Raw genomic sequence first — 26,619 nt, 5'->3', positions numbered from 1 at the left:
TGAAGAAATTTCCCTTGAGTCGATGGCCCCGCATCGGCTTTCATGTCCTTAAGTCGATGCCTGCTGCATCGGCTGTGCATCGAATTTTTTTTTTTTTTTTTTTTTTTACGGCCGACCTGTGTATCGGCCCCCATATTCCAATAACCATCAACAAAAGATGAGATGCTTCTGTTGTATACCCTCATATTTCCATATACTCAGGCGCCCCCCGAGCCGATTCTGTCAAGAAAATTGATGGTATCGGCTCCGTTGGATAACATGTTGAACCCGAGCGAGAAAGGTAGGTGAGGACAATTTTGGCCGATTGCTGGAATCGGCCTCCACGTTGCTTGTTCGTTGAAGGTTTTGTAAGTTCCCTTCGTAAATTTTTCGGGGCCGATCACAAGGATCAGCCTCTCCCGGTTTGCCCATTGGTTTGATCTTGCTACTTTGTCGAGCTGGATGAAACCAACCCAACCTCCGACTTGATGCGCCTGCTGTCGTCCACCTTGTGCGCTCCGTAGAGTCGTGGAGCGCTACGCTCTGTCGGCAAGACGAGTACCATGTTTGTGCCAGCCGATGTCTCATCATCGGCTTTCCTCTGTTTAGGGCGCCACTCCATTTTCCGTGGACGACCCTCTTCATCCAGGGTTCGCTGAACCTTTGCAGCCGAGATCGGGCCGTGCCTTTCTTAGCGTATGCAGGTACAACCTTTCGGCTTCCTCCGAGGCCGCGCAATCGCTGAACCCTGCGCTTACGGGAACGGCTGAGTCCGTCGGGGCACCACCTTGGCCGGTGGTACTGTCTTCTTCCACTTCCCCCTCGTCTTCGAATCTTCAAGATCTGCCCAACGAGGTGACTCAGCACGTTTGCTTTGTGGTGGGAGAGGCCCTAAGCGCTCGAACACGGACACGTTGGCTGCCTCCTTCTTTTTCTTATTGCATTCACGGGCAATTGCCGATTGTGGGCAATCGGCTCATTCCTGAATCCCAGCGAGTGTACCGAAGAAGGGGCAGTCCCAATGCCCGGCGTTGTCGTCTTGCTCCCTTGATGCTTCCGTGGCATAGCGCTCATGCTCCTCCTCATCGTGATCCTGCCGACGATATCTTACGGCTTCTCTAGCCAAACGATCTTCTCTATCAACGTAATAGGGTCGCCGGCGTTGACCATACCGATTAACATATTTGTTGAGGAGGTGATCGAGAGAGGGGTCGCTGATATCTCATATTCTTCACCTCTCCCTCCGTGACGTAGCGCTTGCCATCATGACGGAGCCGATCGCATGGGGCGGCCTCATCCGTATCCTTGCTCGTGAGAGCAGCTGCCCTCATCTTTATCTTTGCCGAGTGGTTTCCGGGCCCTACCATGTTGATGCTCGAACGAGGGGCCCGGCGGCAACCTTCGGGGTAGGTGATTCCTACCATGTTAACGGCGGGGAAGGGTTGGGTGTCGACCTTCATGGCGTACTTGGTTGAAAATTAGCCGCCCCTTCTCTATCGCCGCTTGGATGTGCCGACGCCACACCCGGCGGTCGTTGGTGGCATGGGAAAGCGAGTTGTGGAATTTGCGGTACGGCTTTCCGTTTAGCTCTTTCGCCGTGGGGAACTTGAGACCTTCGAGGAACCGTCAACTTGTTTCTCCTTGAGCGGGAGGTCGAAGATTTGTTCGAGTCTTGGTTACGTCAAAATCAAATCCCACGGGCGGCCCTGGTGGCTTTACCCATTTGCGAGCCACGGGGTTCCTCCCCGAGTCCACTCAGCCACTTGCTATCTCTTGGCCTCCCGCGGGCACTTCATCCTCCTCCGTATCGACCATGACTACGCACGCTTGAACTTGTCTTGGTACAGGTCGGGGTGGCGCTGTTCATATGCCGATAGTTTCACGAACCATGTGCGCCGGTGAGGGATAATCTGTTTGGGAGGCCATGTCCTTGAGCTGTGTTGCAAGGCCCGCTACGCCAACTCGGCTGCTTCCTTTTCGGTTATACGAACCGAATAACATCGGTTCCTAAGATTCCTGAAGCGTCTGGATGTATTCTGTCACCGTTTCCCCGCGCTTCGACGTAGTTGTGCTAGATCGGCAATGCCGGACTCGGAAGCTTCGTATGGTATTGCATATGGAACTCGTTCTTCCAATTGCTTCCAAGACTGGATGGAGTTCGCCGGTAGAGAGGTGTACCATCCAAAAGCCGATCCCGTGAGGGACCGTGAAAAGAGCCTCACGCGTAGCTGATCCGACACCGAAGCCGGTCCTAGTTGAGCCAAATATCGGTCGACGTGCTCGATGGAGCTGGAGCCATCTGATCCACTGAATTTGGAGAAGTCAGGGAGCCGATATTTTGGTGGCGGCGGGATCATCTCGTAATCGTCAGGGTACGGCTTGGAATAGCCGACCGCCCTTCTTTTCGGCATCATGCCGAACCGGTCTCTCGGTATGGTGCGATCCGATCCGCCGTATCGGCCGTAGGAGTTGCACTGCGAAGATTCGCCGGGGTGGCGTACTTGGCCTGCCACGTTTGCTTTTCCGGCTACGAGCCAGCTGCGGGAGCTGGGCTCGGGAGTTTCGTCGGTGTGGCGTATTTAGTTAGCCACGTCCGCTCTGCCGCCGACGTTCCTCCTGTCTTCGCCGGAGTCCCCGATGTTGTGGCCTGGTTTGTGAGTGCCCGGTCACCACAATCCGGCACATACATGCATGCGTACCCATGAGGGATCTCCTTAGGCGCCTCCATTAAGAACCGGTAGTCACCGGGGTCGCCACCAGTTCGCAGACGAGGAATGCCGGTGTAGTCGGCACTTCAGCGAGTGCTGCCAACGCAAATGGCAGCGGTGGACGGGACTCGGAATGGCAATTCTCCTTGATGCGTCCCGAGAGCTGGTCCTGACGGCGAGTGCGGTGGCTCATGATCTCTGGATCACGCGCGAGCGACACGCTCCGGCACGTTAACCAAGTTCTCGGAGTGGCGGTGTAGCGAGTGAGCCACCGGGTAGTTGATCTCCTGCCGCGGACCCACGGTGCGTTCCTCCGACGGGGAAGAAAGGTCTATCCCATCGAGTGCACCTTCGGTGAGAACCCCTTCCATCCGATGCCACCGAACGGGTTCTGCGAAAAGAGCCGATGAGGTCGGCTTCGAGGGTAGCCTTGATCTCATTGTATTGCTTCTTGAGGTCGTCGGGCGGATCCTCGTAGGTGACCGGCGTGCCGTCCGCCATCTCGGATGTAGATGGCGATGTGGTTGATGTAGACGATTGTCCCACCGGGCGTGCCGAAATGTGTTGACTGCCAAAACCCACCGGCGGGCAGCGGCCTTGTCAACACCGTAGAGCCGGGGGAGCCTAGAGCTGCGGCTGGCCGAGACCCCTCCGAGCGACGGCCCGCAATGCTCTTCCGGTCACACGCGGCGTTGCGAAGTGCAAGGGCGTGCCACCTGACCTATACCGGTCGGGAAGGTGATGAGATTGCCTCGCTTAGTTTCCTGCGGGGCATACATGTAAACGTTAAATACGAGCCTCGATCGGCTCTCAGGTTATCCTGTGAATCGGCTCAAAGAGCCGATCCACCCATGATCCGTACGGGGTGCACGAATACTTGGTGGTCCTGCTTGATCAAGATGAAGCTAATGAGATCTACGACGGTTTAGGGGTTTCACCACATAATCGGATCATCCTACTCCAGGTTGGGCCGGATGGCCACGCACGGTGCTCGTAAGCCAATCCTAAACAAGGCCAAAAAACCAACATGAAGTTGATCCTAGGAACATCCCGTTTAGGACTTGCGAACGCCACCCTACGTGCCACGGGATCCTCCCCCTTTGTAAGGCCAAACTATTGCAGATATTAAACTAATCCTTGTAGAACAAGGAGCAATCGTAACGGACCAGATCTACTAAATAATGATCAAGCGGGGTGCCGCCCCACACCTGGGATAGGCGTGAGGACGGCTAGATATGCAAGGGTTGCACTACGTAAGCATGCTTAAACGAAGAACAATGCTAACCCTAACACATCTAATGATAACTACGTTGCTCGCCATCAAAAGCGCTTCGATACGAGCAACGCATGAACAACGTGGGGCTTGTGCTGCCTAGATCGCAAGATGCAATCTAGGCAGCATGTCGCTACCTGATAGAAACCCTCGAGACGAAGGAGTTGGCGATGCGCCGAGATTGGTTTGTTTTTGGGGTTGAACGTGAGTTGTTGTTTATTCCATGAACCCTAGGTACATATTTATAGTCCAGGGGACTTTCTAATGTGGGCGTGCACTAAACCGTGCACGACTAAGATTCTATCTCTTATAATAAACTACTAAGTAAAGATACACGGGCAATTCAGCCCAAGACCCTTCGTGCCAGGCCGCCTTAGAATCCTTTCACAGGTAATCAGCACAAGCCCGGCCCACCTCTGGATTCGTCTAAAATCTGGTGATAACAGTCTCTGAATTGATGTAGTAGTTGGCCAATGGCATCAGATACTAGCTTCTGCCTGCCTATCTTGCTGTTGGTCCACTTCAGTGTATAGCAAGAAATACCCAGTAGCCCCTTGAGACAACAGCTTGTTGCATGTATCCGAAGAAATTAGCAGCTTGTCAGTAGGTAGAAGGTGATCCTTGAAGGTGAGAAGTTTTCCTTGTACCCCAATAGTGAGCTGTCTGCCAATGAAATCAAAAGTAACAGGGTTGTGTTGCTTGAACCAATCCACTCCCAATATGATGTCAGCCCCTTGCAACTCGAGGATTCTGAAATCTGTCATGAAGGTTGTGCCTTGGACAGTAAACTTGCACTTGTATGCCATGAAACCAGAAGCCAAGGTGCCTCCTCCTGCTACCTTTACTGTTCTTTCCTGAGTAGCTGTCAGGGGTATATTATGTGCTTTGGCAAAGGACAAATCCATAAATGTGCTTGTACTTCCTGTATCAGCAAGTGCCACTGCCTGTGCCTTGTGGAAGTTCAGAAGTAAAGATATAGTTGAATCACTAGGAGAGCCTGTATAAGCTGCATCTGAGATGCACATAGCTAATTCCTCTTGTTGAGCTGGTATCTGTTGATGCTCAGGTTGTTGTTCAGGCACTTGTTCAGGCCTTACTGCTACCTGTTGTATGGCTGGTGGTGGTGGATCAATCAACATTTGTGCAGGCTGATCCTGCTCCTCCTCTTCTTCATAACCTTGGAGGGCAATCATATTGAGTGTTCTCTGCATCTGTGGACATCTATGACCCAGGAAAAAAATTTCATTGCAATACCAACACATCCTAGGGCCCCTGTTGTTGTTTTGTACTCTGTTTCTGTTGTCTCTAGGAATGGCTGGTCTCTGGTTTTGCTGTTGAGGAAAAGGCCTAGGAATTCTGCATGTTGGGGCTTGCTTCTTGACATTCGGGAGGTAAGCTTGCTCATACTTTCTTGCATACCAATAAGCGAGATAGTAGAGTTTCAGGTTTTTGACATTGGACCAAGTGTTTGATGCTATCTTTGAGCCCACTGGTAAACCTGTCCACAAAGAAATCCTGTGGTAGATAGCTGCGTTCTCGTTTCATCTGTTGCATCCATAACTCATATTGGTCGATGTATGCATTGACCGTTGTAGTTTGCTTGAGCAACTGGAGTTGGTCCATTGGATCATTAGCTAGAGTATCTGGAAAGCGGTCAATTAACACTTGACTAAGTTCTGGCCATGTTAGTGATTGAAAATGAATGCCAGAGCTACAGATCCATGTCTTTGCTTGACCCCTGATATGTGCTAATCCCCATTTGACTCTGCTGGCCACTGGAATTTCCACGAGGTTGAACACATCTTCACACTCAAGTAACCAAGCTCGTGGTGCATCTCCTGTGAAGATTGGTAGCTCCACATGTGGTGTACGCAGGTGCAAGTCACTGGCTATGTGTTGCTGTTGGAAACGGTGTCAGGGAAAAGGTTGGTTTTGTAAATGATTGTGAGTATAAGGCATGGTTTGTTGGGTTGATTGGCTGTATGGAGGGTGTGATTGACTGATGTGGGGAGAAATTTGTGGGCTTTGGGTGGTGGTGGGGTTTAGTGGTGGTGGCTGTGGATGTGTGGCAAGCGTGGGTTGGTAATACTGGGGTTGTGTGGACGGGTTGGTGCACTGCACCTGGTGGTGGCGAGAGGATGAGCCTGCTCCCATGGACACGATGGGCTCGCTCTCCGTGCTCACTGCTTTCTGACGGACATCTTGTGTGCTCGGTGGTAGGGGCAACTGCGTTGGCGTGAGTCGACCCAAGTTTGGTGGGAAAGGTGGTGGATTTGCGGCGGAGGCTGGTGGATTTGTGGCGGAGGCTGGTGGGGTGGGCTGTGGTGTAGGGAGCTCAGGGATGGGGGAAAGGTGCGAGCTTGAGCGTGGAGGAGGTGTCACAAAGGTGGGAGCTTGGCCGGTATCGGGTTGGGGCGTACCTTCGGGCTGCGACAGCCGGTCGATGCTTGTCTGCATCCGCTCCATCAGCACGACCATGTTCTCCATCTGGTTTGTGAGCAGGTTGATGGAGGCCGTGGATTCAGCCTGGTAGTTGCGGAGGCGCCTCCCCACAGATCGCGCATCCCGCTCCTGGCGTTGCTGTGCTCGGAGCGCGGCGAGCTCCGCGTCCGTTGTCGACGCCGATCCGAGGATGGGAGCGTCGTCGTTGCTTCGATCCCTTGAGGAATTACGAGATCGGGATGAGTTCCTGGATCTGGGCCTGCTCGCCATGGTACAGAAGGAAGGTAGGTGGGAGGGTGGATGATTTGGGAGGGAGGGAGGGCTTCGCCGTTGCTTAGCCTTAGGTCCGAGAGCCGATTTGCTCTGATACCACCTTGTCAGGGGACGGTTCTCACTGACTTGGTTTTGGCACAAGATAGGAGTGAGTCGCTCCGGCGGCGCTCATCGACGAAGGGAGGGAGACGATAAACAGGAAAAGTAGGGTTTCATATTTCATAGCGTGCCTCCCAGCCACCCACCCCTGCCCTTTATATACCAGGACAGGGTCACGCTTAGTTTAGGTAAACTTGATTACAAACTGCTAATAGCAATTAAGGCGGGAAAAACACAAATTAAACACGATCACCAAGGACCGTTGGATCTTGTCGGAATCTCTATGAGCCGCCCGATAACTGAAGGAGTATCACCTCAACAGGTCACTGTCCTGACACTCCCCCGCGAGGGCGAGACTTCCATTGGCAGTGTCCCGGCGCGACGGAGGCTCAGAGTACCTGACGATAGAGCAGCGAGGTCAAGCCACGCGCCCGCACTACGCTCCCGAGGTACAGAAATCGTGCAGAAACACTTGCTGTGCGAAATTCGGGGGCGTAATTACCATCGTCTTGCCGAAAACCTCTGATATGCAATCCTTGCGAAATTTGTCCAGTCGAAGTGCGCTCCAGCCTCCCTTATGAGATCTATTCAATTGCTGCAGTTACTCTAGCAACTGCCGTCTATTTGTAAGAAATTTCGTGATGGGTTTCCGGGGTGAAACTGTTCGGGAAGAAGATTGTCATAATAGGTAGGTAAACATGAGTAGGACTAGCCTACAAACCTTGATAAAACAAAATAATGAGATCAAAGTACTAGCACCCCTTATACACGAGATACACTGGTTTACCCATCGTTTTTTTCTTTTTTGAAGGAACTCGTGAGCTTTATTGATTAGGCAATAGAATTCTTACAATCTTCAGTGATCTCCACCAGAACGTAGTCTGGGTAGAACCACTTAACACACCATTATTACCGTTTTTGCCTAAATGCGCTAAGGCATGTGCTACCCTATTGCTCACGCGGACTATCGCCTAGTTCTAATAAAAAACCTTGACAAGAATATCTGATCATACATCACACCTATACCGAGGAACGCACTGAAGGCAATCACAAAGACGGTCTTTTCTTCTGTTGAAAGAATAGTATCCCGAGATGCTTCTGTTGTAAGAGTAGTATCACAGCTGCAACTGAGAATACGGCCACATAGCTTTGTATTCCCATCGAAGCTAGAAGTTGGAAATGTGTTGAACTGGCCTCCAGATGGAATAGGACCTTCCAGGTCATTGTTAGAGATGTTGAATGCTGAAAGGAAGTGCAGCATGCTCAATGCAACTGGGATTGAACCTGTGAGATTGTTTCTCGACAAGTCTAGCACCAGCAAGTTTTTGAGATTACCTATTTGTTCTGGTATCTGTCCTGTTAAATCATTGAAGCTCAGATTGAGTGAAAAAAGGGCTTTCAACTGGCCGATTTCCATGGGGATCTCACCAGTGAATTTATTATTGCTTAGATCCAGCACTTTGGAGAAAGCACTGGGTACGCGATATTCAAGTGATAGACCTGCATAAAGAGGCAGCTCGAAGCGCCTTGGGTCTAGATGGGCTTCATTCTTCTCTGACTTTAGCATTGGCATATCCATCAGTGTCGTTGGAATCCCCCCTGTGAGATTGTTACTTGATATATCCAGATAGAAGAGATTGCTAAGGGCTTTGATCCAGGCCGGTATTGATCCAGTGAGTTGATTGTCAGATAAGATTAACATCTCTAAATTTGCAAGCTTTGATATCCACAGAGGTATTTTACCAAGCATATGACATCCTTCGATACTAAAAACCTGAAGATTCTCAAAACCATCAATTATATCATCCTCTGGTATGAACTCATGGTTGAAGTTGCCACCAATAAGAAGGGTGGTGAGATTCTTGAGTCCCCTAAGTATCTGAAGTGCACTTGTGATATTTGTAAGTGAGCAATCAGCAAGTGATAGGAATGACAGGGACTTCAGACTGCCTATTTTTTGTGACAACTGACCACGGAAATTATTAGAAGACAGCCTCAGTGCAGTTACATTGCTGCACAAGTAGATGCTTTCTGGAATTATTCCACTGAAGTTATTCCACATAAGATCTAAAGTTTTTAGATTGGGTAGATTGGAGAAGTTGACCTTTGTAAGCTCTCCACTGAAATTATTGCTCTTGAGGTCAATTGTTATGAGATTTGTGCAGTTGCTCAGTGTTGACGGCAGCTCCCCAGACATATTATTGTTGTTCAAATAGAGCTCCTCCAGTCTCTGAAGGTAGCCCATAGATTTCGGAACCTTGCCGCTGAAATTGTTCTCTCCAAGATCAAGGGTTGTCAGATTATTCAGTTTGACCATATGTGCACCTTCAAGTGTTCCTTGTAATCCATTATTGGGAAATGAGAGGCACTCCAACGAATTAGCATTAAAAAGTTCATCTGGCAGAGTCCCACTGAGGTTGTTGCGGCCAGCCTTCAGGACTATGAGTCTGGAGCAGCTACCCAGTCCAGGTGGAATTCTTCCACTGAACTGGTTGAAACAGAGGTCCAGAACCGCGAAGGATGGCGAGCTATTGCAGAATTCACTTGGTATTGGCCCTGTAAAGCTGTTATTGCTGGCATTCAGTGCTATAAGATTCTCCATTGCCTTCCATGTTGTGGTTGGAAACGTTCCTGTAAGTAAGTTGCTTGAGATATTCAGTACCTGCAGAGGCCGGGCAGGGGTTGAAGATGACAACTCCTGCAAGTCTCCCTCAAGTTGATTAAAGCTGACATCTATGATGATGATGCTGCCTGAAACCATCAATTCCTGTGGTAGGCCACCTGATAGAAGATTGTTTGACAGGTTGAGGCGCAGCAGTCCAGTGAGGTTCCCAAGAGAAGGTGTGATGTACCCCTGAAGACCCCTAGAAGCCAGCAAGACATCGGTAACAATATTATCTCTGCTACATGTGATACCTTCCCACTGGCAGCAATTTGTACCATGCTGCCAGGACGCAGCGAGCCCACTGTCTTGTGAGAGCCCACCGAGGAACTGGAGGAGGATGCCCTTGTCCTCCTTCAGACAGGAACTCGTAGGAGATGCCAATGAAATCAGCAGCAGAAGGGCAATGCCAAGTAAAGGTAAATCTCTGTTGTATTTCATGCATGAAAAGTGGAGTGGCTGCATGGTTTTCTGAAGAAACTAGCATGGTCTAATCAAGAAAGAGCATGGGTTGAGAGAAAGATACTGCGCCTGCTTCCATTTTATTTTGTCCCTTGTAGTCCTAGTCACCACAAAGAAAACTGGGGTCAAGAAAATTGGATTTTACACTACTGCAGTTTCCTAGTTTACACTGACGTTTCAGTGTTTGAATATGGGCTGCCTGCTATAATCTCGGACTATCAATCGTTGAATCTTCATTAATACTGGCCCTACAATTATCTTTTGTAGTCATCCTTGACTCTATTCTTATTGTGTTTTAACAACATGCCTTAATTTACTTGACCTGACATCACTTCTTTTAACGTTTTCAGTAAACAAACCAAACAGACTGACAAAAATATTATCCTTCTGCCATTTGGTGAACAGGAAAATGAGTGTATTTGAGAAACAAGAGATTTGTGAGGACTTGATCTGCAATGTAGTTCACGGGAACATCATTCGGAAAGGGGCTAGATGGGGAGCAATTATGAACGTCTCAGTCAGTGTGTAGACAAGGCCAAGTGGAGGGAAATAAGAAGTGCAATTTTCTAGCTTAATGGAGTGGGTGATCAGTGGTCTCTTCCATTTCTTTCACCTGAGGCGTTTACCTCCTCTTGTCAGTTATCATGCGGGCATCGTCCGATGGATACGTTTGGTGCTCTTTTTCATTCTCCTGACTCCACTGGAGCACTACTATGGACGATTTTGGCTATCATGAATTACGAAGCGGTTCAAGTAAACTGGGGTTGCGTGTGAGGGCTGGCAGTGTTGGCACTTGGTTCTGATGCTTTGTGTAGATAGACATTGTCTACAGGCCGGTGAGGCAGGGCTACTTGTAATAGTAGTCCCCTTGAGTAGTTCTGTTTAAATATTTTGGAGCAATTATGTTTTGATGTTCGTTAGTTTTTAGAGAAAAGGCCGGACCCCTGCTTTTTATAGGAAGCAATAAGTTCTTACCGACTTGATGTTCGTTAGTAGGGTAGATGTCCCTGAATATTGCATTGCACGGGTGACTAATAATACACTTCTAACTAACAGCTAGCTGTTTACCAATTGGCGAACAGTCACTTTTTCCACCGTCCGATCTTATTCTTCATTCACCGATCTCAGCTTTGTCCTGTCTCGTTGTTTTTGGGCTTGTGTGGGGCTGTCTATCTTTTTTTTTTCATTTCCACTGTCATTTTCGCTTGGGAGAGGAGGGGCAGGCCGGCAGAGGCTGCCATTGCGGAGCGGTCGGCGGTGACCCCGCAGCTGGCGCCACCGGTGATAGAGGGAGCGGTACTTCGGGTGCCAGCAGCACCCTCGGTGAAGATAGAAGTGTCCCCGCAGCCGTTGCAAGCGGTGTCAGAGAGATCGGTGTAGCGCGAGCCTGCTCAACCTATTATACCATACATCGCAATCCCAGGAATATTGTTGTTGCGAGACATAATAGATTGATATCACAGAACATCATTCATTACAAACCATAATAGTCTTACATCAAGGGATCACATGATCCAGTCTTACAATAATAGTTGATCTAATGATCAATTACAAAACACACCGCGAAAGAAACGTAGTAGCGGTATATCTGTTCCACAGGCAACGCTTGACGTCAGGAGTAGTCCTAGTTATCATAGACGTTCTGCTGTCTATCCTCCTGGTACTGGTTCTTCTCTTCATAGTCTGGCCATTTGAATAGCCAGGGACAAAGCCGTGAGTACTTTTAAAGTACTCGCAAACTATCACTAATAGAAGTACTAATATCTCTAATGGATTCTAAGCTCTAGGTTCATTTGCACAAAGCTAGTTTTATTTCATAAACACTTAGAAGTCAGAGACTCTTTATTTGCCTAAATTTACTCAAGTGGGAACATTAGTGTCATTCCCACAACTTTGTTGTGATTCAAGTCAAAGTCTCATTTCAAGTTCAAGTCACAAGTCACCAGTCACATGTCACATTTTGAAAAGTTCTAATGACGGAACAGTATGGCCTTTCCAACTGTCCATGACCACGGAAAAGTTCTGATGACGGAACGCCGGTGGTGACTTCATCAAGATTGAGCTCGGGACATGGGCTAGGCACATTGCCAAAGACATTGCAGCAGCACCTCGAGCTGATGAGGCTTGGAGATCAACGACTAGCTTCGGTAGAACGTCCATTTTCTGGATAAGATCGCGGACATCGCAGGTCCGGCTGTCCTTGATCGCCAAGTTGTGGCAGATCTTCCGGCAGGCTGAGATCAAGTCCTTGCAGTCGTCTCCGGCGAGCTGGATCAAATCGTCGCGCGGGAACATGTTGTGGCGGTCCTCATCATATCCCAGTGGTTCTGCACAAAAAATTTGATCGGAGTTAAGCATTAATTAGAATTACTGAGATTTTGCTGACCTTGGGTTTCCGGATACTTACCCATGACATCGGTGTTGAGAAGATCCCAGCCCTTCTCCGCCGTCATCATGTAGTCCCGGAGCCCCTGGACTTCATTTTGAAGTTTTTTCAACGTTTCGCTGTCAACTTTCCGCTTAGCCACCAAGTCAGCCTTTTCTTTGATAAACTCGGAGTTTTTCTCGGACAACCGTTTCTCAGCAAGCTCTCGTTTTTTCTCCGCCTCCTCCAGCTTTGACTCTAGGTCCTTGTTAGCAGAGCGCATGGCTTCGAGCTCTGATGAAGCAGTGGCCAAAGAAGTAGATGCACCTGTTCAAATAAAAGAAGTAAGTTTCAAGATCGGAATTTAGGAGTTAAAATACTTTGGCCGGAACCATACTTTGAGCTTCCGCCAGCTGCTTCTCCAGCTCCGCAATCTTTTCCTTAGCATCACGGATTCTATCGGCCTGGTTAAGGGTAACACGACGCTGCAAGGCGATATTCTTGTGGAGCTCATAGTGCAGCGCTTGTTGTTCCTATAACAGAAACAGAGTAGGAATAAGTTCCGAATGCGTTTTTAAATATTGACCTTTTCGAAGCATTATTGTCGGACATATTTCCGCTGTAACGCTTGGGGGCTACTATGACTCTTTAAAATTCTTTCTTAGTTTAGTTTACTCTAAGTATCCAGGTGCTAACTCTTACTAGTTTCCGCCTAGATAGTTGGGGGCTACTGGGAGGTACCTTGCGCTTGACGAGGAGCTGGTCGAGGAACTCTCCGATCTCCTTTTTCTGACTATGAATTTCAGAAGATTCAGTATCGGCTTTGCCCTAGGCATTGTTGAGCATGGAGCTTAACAGATCTTGTTCCAGCTCCCACTTCTCCAGTTCAGTGAGTTTATTAAATAACTTGTGAGAATATGCTTTTGGGGTGGATAAAAGGTCGGAGGGATCACCAAAGTTCTTCGGAAATCCAACGGCATTCTTAGCCGTAGCTTCAGCCTTTTCAAAAGAGTTAACTTCCGCCTCCTCGGGACCTTGGACTTCAGCTTCTTCTGGAGCAGGTCGCTTCGCTCCAGAGCTACTTCCGCCTCCTTTCTCGCTACTCACTGGGATAATTTCCACTTGAGCGTCGGCAGCGAGATCGGCGGAAGGTTGAGATTTGGGCGGAGATGGTTGGGGAGCAGCGTTGGAGGTGCTTGGCGGAGTTGGGGTGACGGGGCCGATAGCCGGAGATGCTTTCATATATTTTGTGATTGGTTTCTGGATGTTGGCCCGAAAGGTGGTGGTCACCGGATTCCTGCAATAAGCAAAGGAAAAATATAAGTAACAGAGCTATACAATCAGTAGGTATGTGTTTCCGAATACTTACGTGGCACCAGGGATTATCGGGCGAGATCCTTTTCCTGCTGTGGCCAGTAGCTTGATCCGATCACGCTCGGCTTTCTTAGAGTCGAGGCGCGGGAGTGGCTTGGTCTTGGCCTTCTCTGCGGAGGCCTCGCCGCTGGCTCCGGCTTCGGGGCTGGAAACCTTGGCACGGGGACGCTTTGCTGCGCGAGGGGCAATCTTCTTTGGAGCTTGCTCTTCCCCCTCGTCGCCCTCCTCCGGATCCTCCTCCATCTCTTCGGCGCTAGCAGGTACACGGAGAACATTTCTAAAACTATCCTCCGCCAAAGTATTGAGCTGAAGAGGAAATGTGGAAAAAGTTAGAACATTCCAGGACTGTGAAGCAAAAATGACTAAAATGCAAATACATACCGGAGGACACTTGTTGTTGATGGCGATATCTTTGTAAATCTCCGGGACCAGTTGGCCCCGGGTAATCTTCAAAAGTGTTCGGATCCTCTTGTTCAGAGAATCCATCGGCGGGTTGTCGCGGGTCACTCGCAGTTGGTCTTCGGCCCCGGAGTATTCACAGATCAGCCGCTTATTGTACTTGAGCGGCTGGATCCGGCGAGTGAACCAGCTGAGGGTTAAGTCCATTCCGGTTAAACCGTCGTGAACTAACCAAGAAATCCTCCGCGCGGCCCTATCCAGTTTCGGATACTGGGCGAGGGCGGGGATGAAGCTCCAGATGGCCAACTCCTCCGGGGGTTTGTTGATGAACTTTGGGAGACCTTCGTGGACGCCCGGAACCGAGATGTTCCTCACGTAGAACCATCCGGCGTTCCAGTACCGGACGGACTCGTGGGACGAGAGGGCCGAAAACATCCTCTGAGGGCGGAGCATGAACGTCATGCTTCCGCAGTTGACCATAGCCTTTTCTTTGGTGTAATGTCCCAGGTTTAGAGACGATCGAGGGGTAGATTTTAGAAAGGGATGTGCATTGCATAGTAAATTCTGGGGAAATTTCGCGCTTTTAAACAAAAACTGCATCGAAGGGGGACAAGTTTCTCTCACGACACCTTACAGGGATAGGGTTTCGAGAGTGCGACAAACTTGTAACTCACCTAATTGAACTAGGGTTTTGAGAAGAGAGGAGAGTATTGCATTACAACTTAAGTTGCATGATTGAATTCAAACACAAGAACTTTTGAATTTCAAATTTAAACATAATATGAATATCCCATAATTCAAAATTGAGGTAATTCATTAAACAAATATGAATAATCAAAGGATATAAACATTACATTTATTTAGTAAAGCTCATTAGGGAAACTTTGAGCTTTATTAATAATCACACAAGATACAATGTCATTTACAATATTCAGATTTGAATTAAGAAATTACAACACATTACAAGAATTGGATAAATAGAAACAGAAAAAGGAAAATTACAAGATATCTAAATGACCTAAACTACATGGTGATTTTCATGAGTTCTTTGATCCTGATGATCTTGAAGATCATCTTGGTCATCACTTTGTTCCTGCACACAAGCACAACAAAGAAAGAAATTATGCCAAGTGGCATTGCCACTTGGCAGGTTAGCTAATAATGGAAATGAAGAGGATATGATCAAGTTTCTGCCGAACCAATCCATCCAAAGTCCAAGTGCATAGTACCTGGTGTACACACACACACAGCCTGCTCACAAGGCTGTGTGCATGCAGCACACACACACAACACAGTGAGGAGTCACCAAAGTAACAAGCAAGTGTTGTCGACCATAGAAGCTAGGGCCAGCCATATAAAAGCATTTTCACCAGCAAACCCTAGGCTGCTCCTCGGCGAAAATCTCCAAAGGGTAAGAACTAGCAAGAACGGCTCAAGAACACCAAGAACGAGGTGAACGGCCGGAGTACGTCTCACCTATTCCCCATCACCACAAATCAATCAAGCATCACCAGCAAGGCAGGAGGAGCAGGGCAGGCACTAGATCATCACAGAAGCAAACCCTCTACATCAACAACCTTTCTAGGAGCTGGAGTGAGGTATACCACACAAGAGCCTGAGCAAGATTATATCTAGCTCATACTTAAGCATGCTTGCATCACAGGAGCACAGAAGGGTAGAAAACCCTAGGTGTATCATCATTTGGTTACTAAACCAATTGGTGCCAGCAAGTACAACTAAGGCTAACAGGAAAATAAACCGAGGGAACACTGGTTATGACAACACGAGTGTCAAAACCGAGAGAAATCCGAGCATGGATTTGTTCCTTGCAGCCAATTCGAGATCACAAAGCACCTATTGACCTAGCTAAACCATCGGACTTAGATAGGCAATACTATGCCTATTTTGTTTATCAACATCAAGAGTTACGGACAATCCAATAAATGAATCAGCCGGACAACCTTTGGTAAGCAACGAGCAAGCCAACGGATAGGGGAGCCATCCCGGGGCAGCACTTGTATACTGCCGGGATCACCTCAACCCTTAACCAATTCCAACAAAGAAACCATGCACGAGATATCATCACCCGAGTAGGGTTCAAAAGGAGGGTTAGGGTACACAGCCAGGTGTTGGCATCCATCTAACCCTACCAAATCCATTGAGATGATCATCACTGAATCTCGAGTTCACATCATTTATCCATCTAATCAAGCAAGGATAAACGGATAAATGAAACGAGACAAGCAATTGATGCACCGGGGTCTTGCCAATGATCAAATGGATCATGACGGGCATCAATTGATGCTTAAGCAAGCAACGACACACATCGGGCCAGGCACGTGTGATACACAAGAGAGCAACGGTGAGGCACAGACACCAAAGGGCAGCTGTTTCAAGCAACTGGTGATCATGTGAACACCAGAGGCTTGATAGAGCATGCTACTGCATGCTAGAACTCATTCTAAGCAATTAACACATGAACAGATAATTAATTAACTGAACAATTGCATCATAGATAAGGGCATCAGGCTTTATTATTGTATCCAGAAGCACATCAAAGGCTTGATGAACCAAAGGATCACAATATACAAGAAAAGCACATGACAATTCATCATCGAATCACCTTGCTAAGCCAACGATACAGCTCAATGGAGCATAATCATGAATATGAACTCAATGAACTAGCCCGGAAGCAACGGCACTTGCTAATATGCAAGAATTAACCACCACAATCAAGCCGAGGGACGGGATTAAGCACACACGGTATGCCCTAGTGACGGTAAAAAGAATAGGAGCATGCCGGTAGGCCATGAGCATCCTTTGGATGCTCATGAGCAATCACGGGAGGGCCACGGCCGAGAGATGGAAATGAACGAAACGACTAGGAAACACGAAGCATGGTAATCACAACACGATGGCAGGCATACGCATAGTTGTAGAGCAAGCACACTAGCTAGGAGCCATGGCGCGAGCGAGCGAGCGAGCACGGGCACAAGGAACAACAAGAATGGCCGGAGTTAGTCTAGAAGGAAGGGGAGAGAGAAAGATCAAGCGGTAGAGCGAGAAGGAGGCGGTGTACACTTACGAGTCACGGAGGAACACGGCCATGGCGGCTACGGCGGCACGCGCCGGAGCACGGCGGCGCCAGGCCAAGCCGGGCCATGGCGACACCACGGCACCACCCGCACCACGGTGGCGAAGCCAGGGCGGAGTCCAAGCACCAGGAGCGCCTGGAACGGCGGGATCGAGCAGATCCCGTAACCCTAGCCGCCGCGAGGGAGGACGGAGACGAGGCCGGAGCAGCGCCCGCTCCGGATCGACGCGGATGAGGATGACCGCCGTCGAGAGGCGCGTCGATTGCGCCCCATGGCGTAGGCCATGGCGGCCAGAGTCCGCCGGAATCGACCGGCGACGACACGGGCGACGCAGGTCGCCAGTGAGAGCGGAGGGGATTAGGGTTAGGACGAGCGGCGCGTGGCGTGGGAGTGAGCGACCGACCGCTCGGGTCGGTTGGACCCGAGCTGGTCTAGCCAAACCAACGGGCTCCACTGACAGGTGGGCCCAAAGGGCAAAACAGACTTTTCCAAATTCCATTAAAAACCAGGAAATTGGAAATTCAATAGAAAATTGATAAAAGCTCTAAACAAATAATTAAAAATATGAAAACAGATTAGCATAAAATTATCTATCATAATAAAATACCAAAAGAGAGTTTTTAAAGACAATTAAAAATAAGTCTTCATTTGAGGATTTAAATAATTATTTAAATCACCCATCAAATTTTCAATAATAAAAATAAGTCCATTAATGAATTAGGACTTCAAAAAACACCTTGACAACATTTCAAGGTTGGTTTTTACTTTAAATCATGTATCCCCAAATTATTCTTAGTATTAACCTCTTACATGAAATAATAACGATATCGGAAGGGGGGAAAACAAACCCTAAAAGCTGAATCATGCATAATTGCTTCTTTAACCATTGCCCTTATCGGACAATGATGCTATTTTTCAGAACAAGAGGACAAGGGTCGGTCCACACCATCCAAGCTGCAGCACTTTGCGGTGTTCGAGCAAGTTCATCACTTGCTCATGTCATTTGAAGTATTTTTATCAAATTACTTGCAAAGTATTATGGTTATCACTATTGCACAAAAATCAAAACCACTACTTTCATAATTATGAATATGACTATGTGGTGGGCAATGGAACCATGGATTGTGATGATATGGTGGAGGTTCCATTGCACGGGCTTATATCCATCTAGGATTAAACAACAAATGTCGCCCGTGATTCTTGTGCCGTAATATCCGTGTTAACCATAAGATCCGGAGTGGGACGGAGTAGTCAAAAGTGTTTCCACCTCTCGTTCATCAACGGATGCGCTTTACCGTAGACACTTGTATCTGTCAGGGCAAGCGGTGGGCTGGGGAAGCCTTAAGTCCCCACGGCATAGTCAGTAGACACTTGTCGCTCGAAGTGCAAGTGGTGGGCTGGGGAAGCCTAAAGTCCCCACGGTATTGCGGTCTATGATGGGTTGCGGCTACCGGCGAAGGAGTTTGGTTCGATCCCAGAGCTGTCGTCGTGGTCGGGGTCCACCCGTGAAGTACGGGAATAATGGGACCGGCGAGGACCCAGGGTCGGGGCATGCAACAAAGGGTGGGTGTTCGAGGTAGCGGAGGAACATGATTGTCTAGACCTTATACCGGGCCTCACACCTAAGGAAGTGTGGACGGGAAAGCTGCCCGGTTGGCACCAAGGTTAAGATCTCTTATGGGTAAAGCAACACACCTCTGCGAGTGTAAGAAGCTGTGACCTGTCACTCCCTGTTCCGGGATTGAGGAAGCTGCGAACGCGGCCGGAAAGGAGCTCCATGAAGTTCTAGTAAACCGGTGAAGGTTGACGGACATAGCTCTTTGAAATAAAAGCAATCTCTTGAAGAAATGTTTATCAAAACTTGCATTGGTATTAGACTTTCTGGTCTAATATCGTAGCTAGTGCATTAAACACCTCTTATCTATAATGAACTTGTTGAGTACGCTCGTACTCATACCACTCTTAAACCCCATGCTTAGATTGTCTGAATCGTCTGGAGGAGGACTACGACAACACTGAAGGAGCCGAGATCATCGGCTATGAAGAACCTGACCTCTCAGGAGGTGTGGAAGGCGTAGACTACATCATCGTCTACGGATCCGGGGAGGCTTCCGGAGGAGAACAAGCCTAGAGATATCTGAGGAGGAGTAGTAGCCGAGCAGCACGAACTCTTACCGTGTTGCTGCTCGATTAAATAAATGTTTTGTTTAATGAGACAATGGTATTGTAAGTTAATATGGGTTCACCTCGAACCCGGGAGATGTCCTCTTAGGACCCAAGAGGAGCTACGAGACGACTTGTGTATGTGTATTGTAATAATATGTGAATGAGTTATGGACCTTGCTATGTTACTGTTGTACTACTGCGAGGGATGTGATATTTGCGGAATGGTACTTCGCGAATGTTATATCAACGGCGGCATACTACAACATGCGGTGGTATGCGGGGTCACCACGGTTGGTATCGAGCAAAAGCTTTGACCTTAGGTTGGAACCTAGTAAATGGGACTAAAACGTTAGGAGTCAAATAGGATTAGTAAAGAATTCTCTAAAAATATGGTGTATATTCAATTGAGAATACAACAATCATATCTTTTAGTGCGATAATTCTTTATTATCTCTATTATGATGCATTATTACTAATCTCATAATCTTTCTATTTCTACAGCCATCATGGCATGTTCACGACCAGGGAGAAACGTGAAAGTTATGGATTCCACACTGAACGAGTACCAAGGAGGACTTGCTGATATCCTACGAGCCATGTTACTAGAATTTGGGTGCGATCCCCAGATTCCAGTAAAGAAGTACATGTTCTATGATGGACCGGTGTTGGCCAGGTGCAGAGTAGGACTGCGACTTCCCGAATCTTTGGGAATGAGCGTAGTCATGCCGATTTGGAGAAGCTAGGACAACCAACACAGCCTATCATATAGCTGTTATGAGAGCCATAACCGACATTCGGGAGCATAAGACGAAAGCGCTTATGGGTTCCGAATTCACCCACATTCCTCATATGGAGGAAGATAATGATCCCATGCTGAACCATTTCAAATATGCCAAAAGTAAACCAGTCGAAGCAGCCAAATACATGGACAATAGCCGTAACTTCATATCATTACTCTTTCAGTTGAATCATCATCTGATAGGAGCTATTGATACGATGCTTGAGGAGTTCACTGAACCCAAGGAGGAGAGTAGGGGCAAAGAACCTATGGAGAATGTGGTACACACACCAGTTTATTCAGCTGGTGACTACATCGGTTTTGATCCACCCGCACGTGAACCTACACTGTTACACCCGGGAACTACCTGAATAGTTCCTATGGGGGATACTGAAGGCGGCGAGGAATCCGGAAACAATCAGCGTTCCGAGACTCCAATCGAGAATTCCAGGGGTTGGCGTTGGGGTAGTGATATCGGAACCCATAGTACTACCGAGTACTATGATGGAGAGATGAACGATGATGCAACAACCCGGAACCGAGCTATCCTAGTAATGAAGGAGTGGATGGAGGATATCCGACACAGGTTGAGTCGGGTATGGGTTTTGGTAACCCTTATGGTTGGGCTACAGGAGAGTACACCCGATGGGTGGATTATGATGCACTCAACGATCAGTTTGTGAACACTGATTTCTCCTTAGGGTCATCATCGGATTCGGATTACAAGCCAACGGGGAGACCTTATGTTCCAGGGTCTATCAGGAGGACGACACGTTCGACCGGATGGAAGCCTGGAATGTATCGGGAGTGAAGACCGAGTAGAAGTCCACCAGGGGAGGCGTGGCTATAATACACAAGTACCACGTGTATTATGGTTTGTAATATTTGTATAAATTTGTACATACACTTTAATAAGTGAGTTTGCATACTCACATCGACTTGAGTATTGTAATAAGACCACTTATGTATGTATATACAGGGTATATGTTTTGTATGATTTGAATTTGCTTCTTGATTTCCATTGCGTGACTAGTTCTGTGCACAATGTTGAGCTCAGAAAACTTGCGCATGGAGTAATTATGAGTATCATCTTGTGTTGCAGAACTAGGGGGATTATGTCGGGAACGTTAGGAAATGAGACGGAAGCGCAGCGCATGGAGCGCGAAGCAAAGGAGAAGGAAGAGGCTGAGAGTGCAACTAGAGATCAGTTTCCACCACCACCACCCATGACGCAGCAAAACTTTATCCAATATATGCAACTGGCGGAAGAGAGGCAGCGTGTAACACTGGAGCTGCAGAACAAATTCCTTCAGGATCTGATGCAGCAGAATAGGGTGGAGAGACACGAGAACCGGGGAGTCACATTAGCAGACTTCCAAAACACCAAGCCGATATCTTTCGCATACGCGCCCGAGCCGATGGACGCGGAAGATTGGCTGATGGATACTGAGCGCAAGCTCAACACTGTTGGATGTAATGACCAAGAGACGGTTAGATATGCTACCCATCTTTTGTGTGGACCTGCCGCAGCATGGTGGGACAATATTGTAGCCGTGTATCCGGCGAGAAAGGTATTTACACGGGAGGAGTTCGCAATGAAGTTCGGGGAATCCAATGTCCCCGAAAGTATTGTGGAAGCCGAAGCATCGAGAGTTCGAGAGTCTCGAGCAGAAGGATAAGGCAATCCTGACCTATGTCAGGGAGTTTTCCAAGCTGTCCCGGTATGCGATTGAGGAAGTCAATACCGAGGACAAGAAGAAGAAGAGATTTCTGAGGGGGTTAAGTCCCCAGTTCAAGGTACGGCTACGGATGATGAGAGCAACGGAATTCCAAGAGTTGGTGGATGCAGCCATCACTCTTGAAGATGACTTTAAACAAGCTGCAAGAAGAAAAGAGGAAGAAGGCCAAGTATGAGCCTAAGAGGTTTGTTAGTAACAAGCCCAATACCAGCTTGAGTTTCAAGCCACGGTATAACAACAACAACAACAACAACAACAACAACAACAACAACAACAACAACAACAACAACAACAACAACAACAGCAATCAGAGGAGGAACCAAGGATATCAGTCTGTCAATCAGATTAAATGCCATTCCTGTGGTTTAAAAGGACATGTCATGAAGGATTGTAGGAAACCCAAGATCATATGCTTTGGGTGTCGTCAGGAGGGGCACATGCTGAAGGACTGCCCCAAGAAGAATAGTGGAGGAGGAGGAAATCGAGGAAACACCGGAGGGAATTGGAAGAATAAGAAGCCATTCGGCAAGCTGAACTGTACCAGTCTGGAGGAGGTGGTCAACTCGACCGAGGCGGTGATAGGTACGCTTCGGATACTCACTCATCCTGGCAAAGTACTTTTTGATATCGGTGCAACTACATCATTCATTTCTCAACAATTCATCATTAAACATGGGATTAGTTGCACTAAGTTAGATACACCCATAACCATACTTTCACGCGGGGAAACGATAGTAGTAACCCATGCCAAACAAAAACAAGTCATTATGATCAATAAGTGCGCGTTTGACGCGGACCTGTTCATTTTACCGATGAAGGACATTGATGTCATTCTTGGTATGAACTGGTTAGAAGCTAATGGAGCATTGATCGACTGTGTAAACAAAACGGTGTCATTAAAAAGTCCCGATGGAAGTAGAATGATCTACCAAGGAGACAAACATACCCAGATTGAAGTTGAGCTACAGCTGAATAGTATGAAGGAGGTGAAGTTAGAAGATATACCTGTAGTAAATGAATTCCAGGATGTATTTCCTGCGGAATTACCTGGTATGCCACCAGATAGGGAGATAGAATTCACTATCGACCTAATTCCAGGAACAGCACCGATTGCCAAAGCACCATATAAAATGGGGCCTAAGGAATTGAAAGAACTGAAGGAGCAGTTGGATGACTTGGAACAAAAGGGGTTCATTCAGGAGAGTGTTTCACCATGGGGATCACCTGTGATCTTCGTGGATAAAAGGGATGGAGGAAGAAGGATGTGCGGAGACTACAGGAATCTGAATAACGTCACAATCAAGAACAAGTATCCACTCCCAAGAATACAAGATCTATTTGATCAAGTAAGAGGCGCGGGAGTCTTTTCCAAGATTGATCTAAGATCCGGTTATCACCAGATAAAGATCAAGAAGGAAGACGTTCCGAAAACTGCCTTTGTCTCAAGATATGGACACCATGAATATCTTGTAGTACCTTTTGGATTGACCAATGCCCCAACAATATTCATGAATCTCATGAATAAGATTTTTATGCCATATCTAGACAAGTTTGTCATCGTGTTTATCGATGATATCTTGATATATTCCAAGAACAAGGCTGAACATGCTGAACATTTGAGGTTAGTGTTGCAAACACTAAGGGAACATCAACTTTATGCCAAATTCAGCAAGTGTGAATTTTGGCTAGATCAAGTGGAATTTCTTGGACACGTCATTAGTAAAGATGGAATAGATGTTAACCCGAGCAAGGTAGCAGCAGTTTTAGAATGGGAAGCACCCAAGACTGTCAAGGAGATCCGAGGATTCCTAGGAATGGCAGGATATTATCGGAGATTCATTGAAGGATTCTCCAAGATAGCAGGACCAATGACAAAGCTGTTAAGAAAGAACACACCATTCGTGTGGTCAGAGGAGTGTGAGAAGAGTTTTCAAACTATGAAGGAAAAACTCACCACGGCACCGGTGTTAGCAGTTCTCGAAGTCGGCAAGGACTACACCGTGTACTCGTGACGCATCCAAACATGGATTGGGTTGTGTACTCATGCAAGATCGGAAAGTGATATCTTATGGATCGAGGCAACTCGGACCTCATGAAGTGAAATATCCAACACATGATTTGGAATTAGCAGACGATCGTATTTGCACTCAAAACTTGAAGACATTTTCTCTATGGAGCTAAGTGTGAGCTCTATACAGATCATAAAAGCCTCAAATATTTCTTCACTCAGAAGGAACTCAACATGAGGCAGAAAAGATGGCTAGAATTGATTAAGGATTATGATCTGACAATCAATTACACACCAGGGAAGGCTAATGTAGTAGCAGACGCCCTGAGTAGGAAGAGTACCGGAGGAGTGGAACAAGAAATATCACCGGAGCTGAGGAAGGAGATAAGCCAAGCCCAAATACAACTTTGGGAGAAGGAAGCCCATGAAGGATTATCGGCGTTGCAAGTAGCCGATGAATTGAATGTCAACCTGAAGAATGAGATAATGATGGGTCAGTTGGACGATCCATTTATTGTAGAAGAGATGAGAAGAATAGATGAGGGAAGACCATCAGAATTTCATCGCGGAGAATCTGGATCATTATGGTTCCAGAAAAGAATTTGCGTTCCGGATATTGCTGAAATTAAGGAAGTAATACTCCGAGAAGCTCATCAAACCCCATATTCCATACATCCGGGAAGTACAAAGATGTATATGGACCTAAAGGAACTATTCTGGTGGAATAACATGAAGAGGGAGATAGCACAATATGTTGCAGAATGCCATACCTGCCAGCGAGTGAAGGCTGAACATCAGAGTCCGGCAGGGAAGTTACAACCTCTACCTATTCCGGAGTGGAAATGGGAGGAAATAGGGATGGATTTCATCACCGGACTACCCATGACTAATAAAAAGAAGGACATGATATGGGTAATCGTGGACCGGTTGACGAAAAGCGCCCACTTCTTAGCGGTAAACCAGCAGGATAAAGGAGAGAAACTCATTGATCTTTACATCAAGGAGATCGTGAGTAAGCATGGAGTACCTAAGAAGATAGTATCGGATCGAGGATCCGTGTTCACATCAGCATTTTGGAAGCAACTTCACGAAGCTTTAGGATCCAAGTTGGACTATAGTACCGCTTACCACCCACAAACAGGCGGACAAACTGAGAGAACCAATCAGATCTTAGAAGATATGCTTAGGGCTTGTGCCCTAGACTTCGGAGGATCGTGGGAGGAGCATCTACCTTTAGCAGAGTTTTCTTACAACAATAGTTATCAAAGCAGCATCAAGATGGCACCATTTGAAGCTCTGTATGGAAGGAAGTGTAGATCACCCATTTGTTGGTATGAAGCTGGAGCAAGCAAAGAGTTCAATCCCGATTATGTCAAGGAAAAACAACAAATCATTGACATTATCAGAGACAGGCTCAAGATAGCCCAGAGCCGGCAAAAGAGTTACGCCGATCAGAAGAGAAGGACATGGGAGCCACAAGTTGGAGACATGGTTTATCTTAAGGTGAGCCCGATGAAAGGACTTCAGAGATTCGGAGTAAAAGGAAAGTTGAGCCCTAGATACATAGGACCCTTCAAGATACTGAGTCAGAATCGAGGTTTAGCCTTTGAGTTGGATCTACCGGGAAGGTTAGCTCAAGTTCATAATGTATTCCATGTGTCACAACTTCGGAAATGTTTGAAGACTCCAGATGAACCAATATCACATGAGGAGCTTGAGTTACAACCAGATTTAACATACATCGAGAAGCCAGCCAAGATTCTCGAGGAAAGCTGGAAACAACTCAGAAATAAGGCGATCAAGTATTGCAAGATACAATGGAAGCATCACCCCGAGAGGGAAGCCACCTGGGAAAAAGAGGAAGACCCGAGGAAAACATAACCCGAACCTGTTCGGGTATTACAACCACAACTTCGGGACGAAGTTTTCTTTAAGGGGGAAAGGCTGTAATGTCCCGGGTTTAGAGACGATCGAGGGGTAGATTTTAGAAAGGGATGTGCATTGCATAGTAAATTCGGGGAAATTTCGCGCTTTTAAACAAAAACTGCATCGAAGGGGGACAAGTTTCTCTCTCGACACCTTACAGGGATAGGGTTTCGAGAGTGCGACAAACTTGTAACTCACCTAATTGAACTAGGGTTTTGAGAAGAGAGGAGAGTATTGCATTACAACTTAAGTTGCATGATTGAATTCAAACACAAGAACTTTTGAATTTCAAATTTAAACATAATATGAATATCCCATAATTCAAAATTGAGGTAATTCATTAAACAAATATGAATAATCAAAGGATATAAACATTACATTTATTTAGTAAAGCTCATTAGGGAAACTTTGAGCTTTATTAATAATCACACAAGATACAATGTCATTTACAATATTCAGATTTGAATTAAGAAATTACAACACATTACAAGAATTGGATAAATAGAAACAGAAAAAGGAAAATTACAAGATATCTAAATGACCTAAACTACATGGTGATTTTCATGAGTTCTTTGATCCTGATGATCTTGAAGATCATCTTGGTCATCACTTTGTTCCTGCACACAAGCACAACAAAGAAAGAAATTATGCCAAGTGGCATTGCCACTTGGCAGGTTAGCTAATAATGGAAATGAAGAGGATATGATCAAGTTTCTGCCGAACCAATCCATCCAAAGTCCAAGTGCATAGTACCTGGTGTACACACACACACAGCCTGCTCACAAGGCTGTGTGCATGCAGCACACACACAACACAGTGAGGAGTCACCAAAGTAACAAGCAAGTGCTGTCGACCATAGAAGCTAGGGCCA

General features: G+C 47.1%; 1 pseudogene; it reads right to left on the bottom strand.

Annotated features, from left to right (window-relative positions):
- Window positions 1-7,738: 7,738 nt before the first annotated feature.
- Window positions 7,739-26,619, bottom strand: part of LOC124689181 — a 101,473-nt pseudogene continuing 82,592 nt past the window's right edge.

This window comes from Lolium rigidum, chromosome 2 (genome assembly GCF_022539505.1).
Source record: "Lolium rigidum isolate FL_2022 chromosome 2, APGP_CSIRO_Lrig_0.1, whole genome shotgun sequence".
Taxonomy (NCBI): Eukaryota; Viridiplantae; Streptophyta; class Magnoliopsida; order Poales; family Poaceae; genus Lolium; species Lolium rigidum.
The sequence above is the reverse complement of the archived record's forward strand: the minus strand, read 5'-3'. Positions and strand labels throughout refer to the sequence as shown.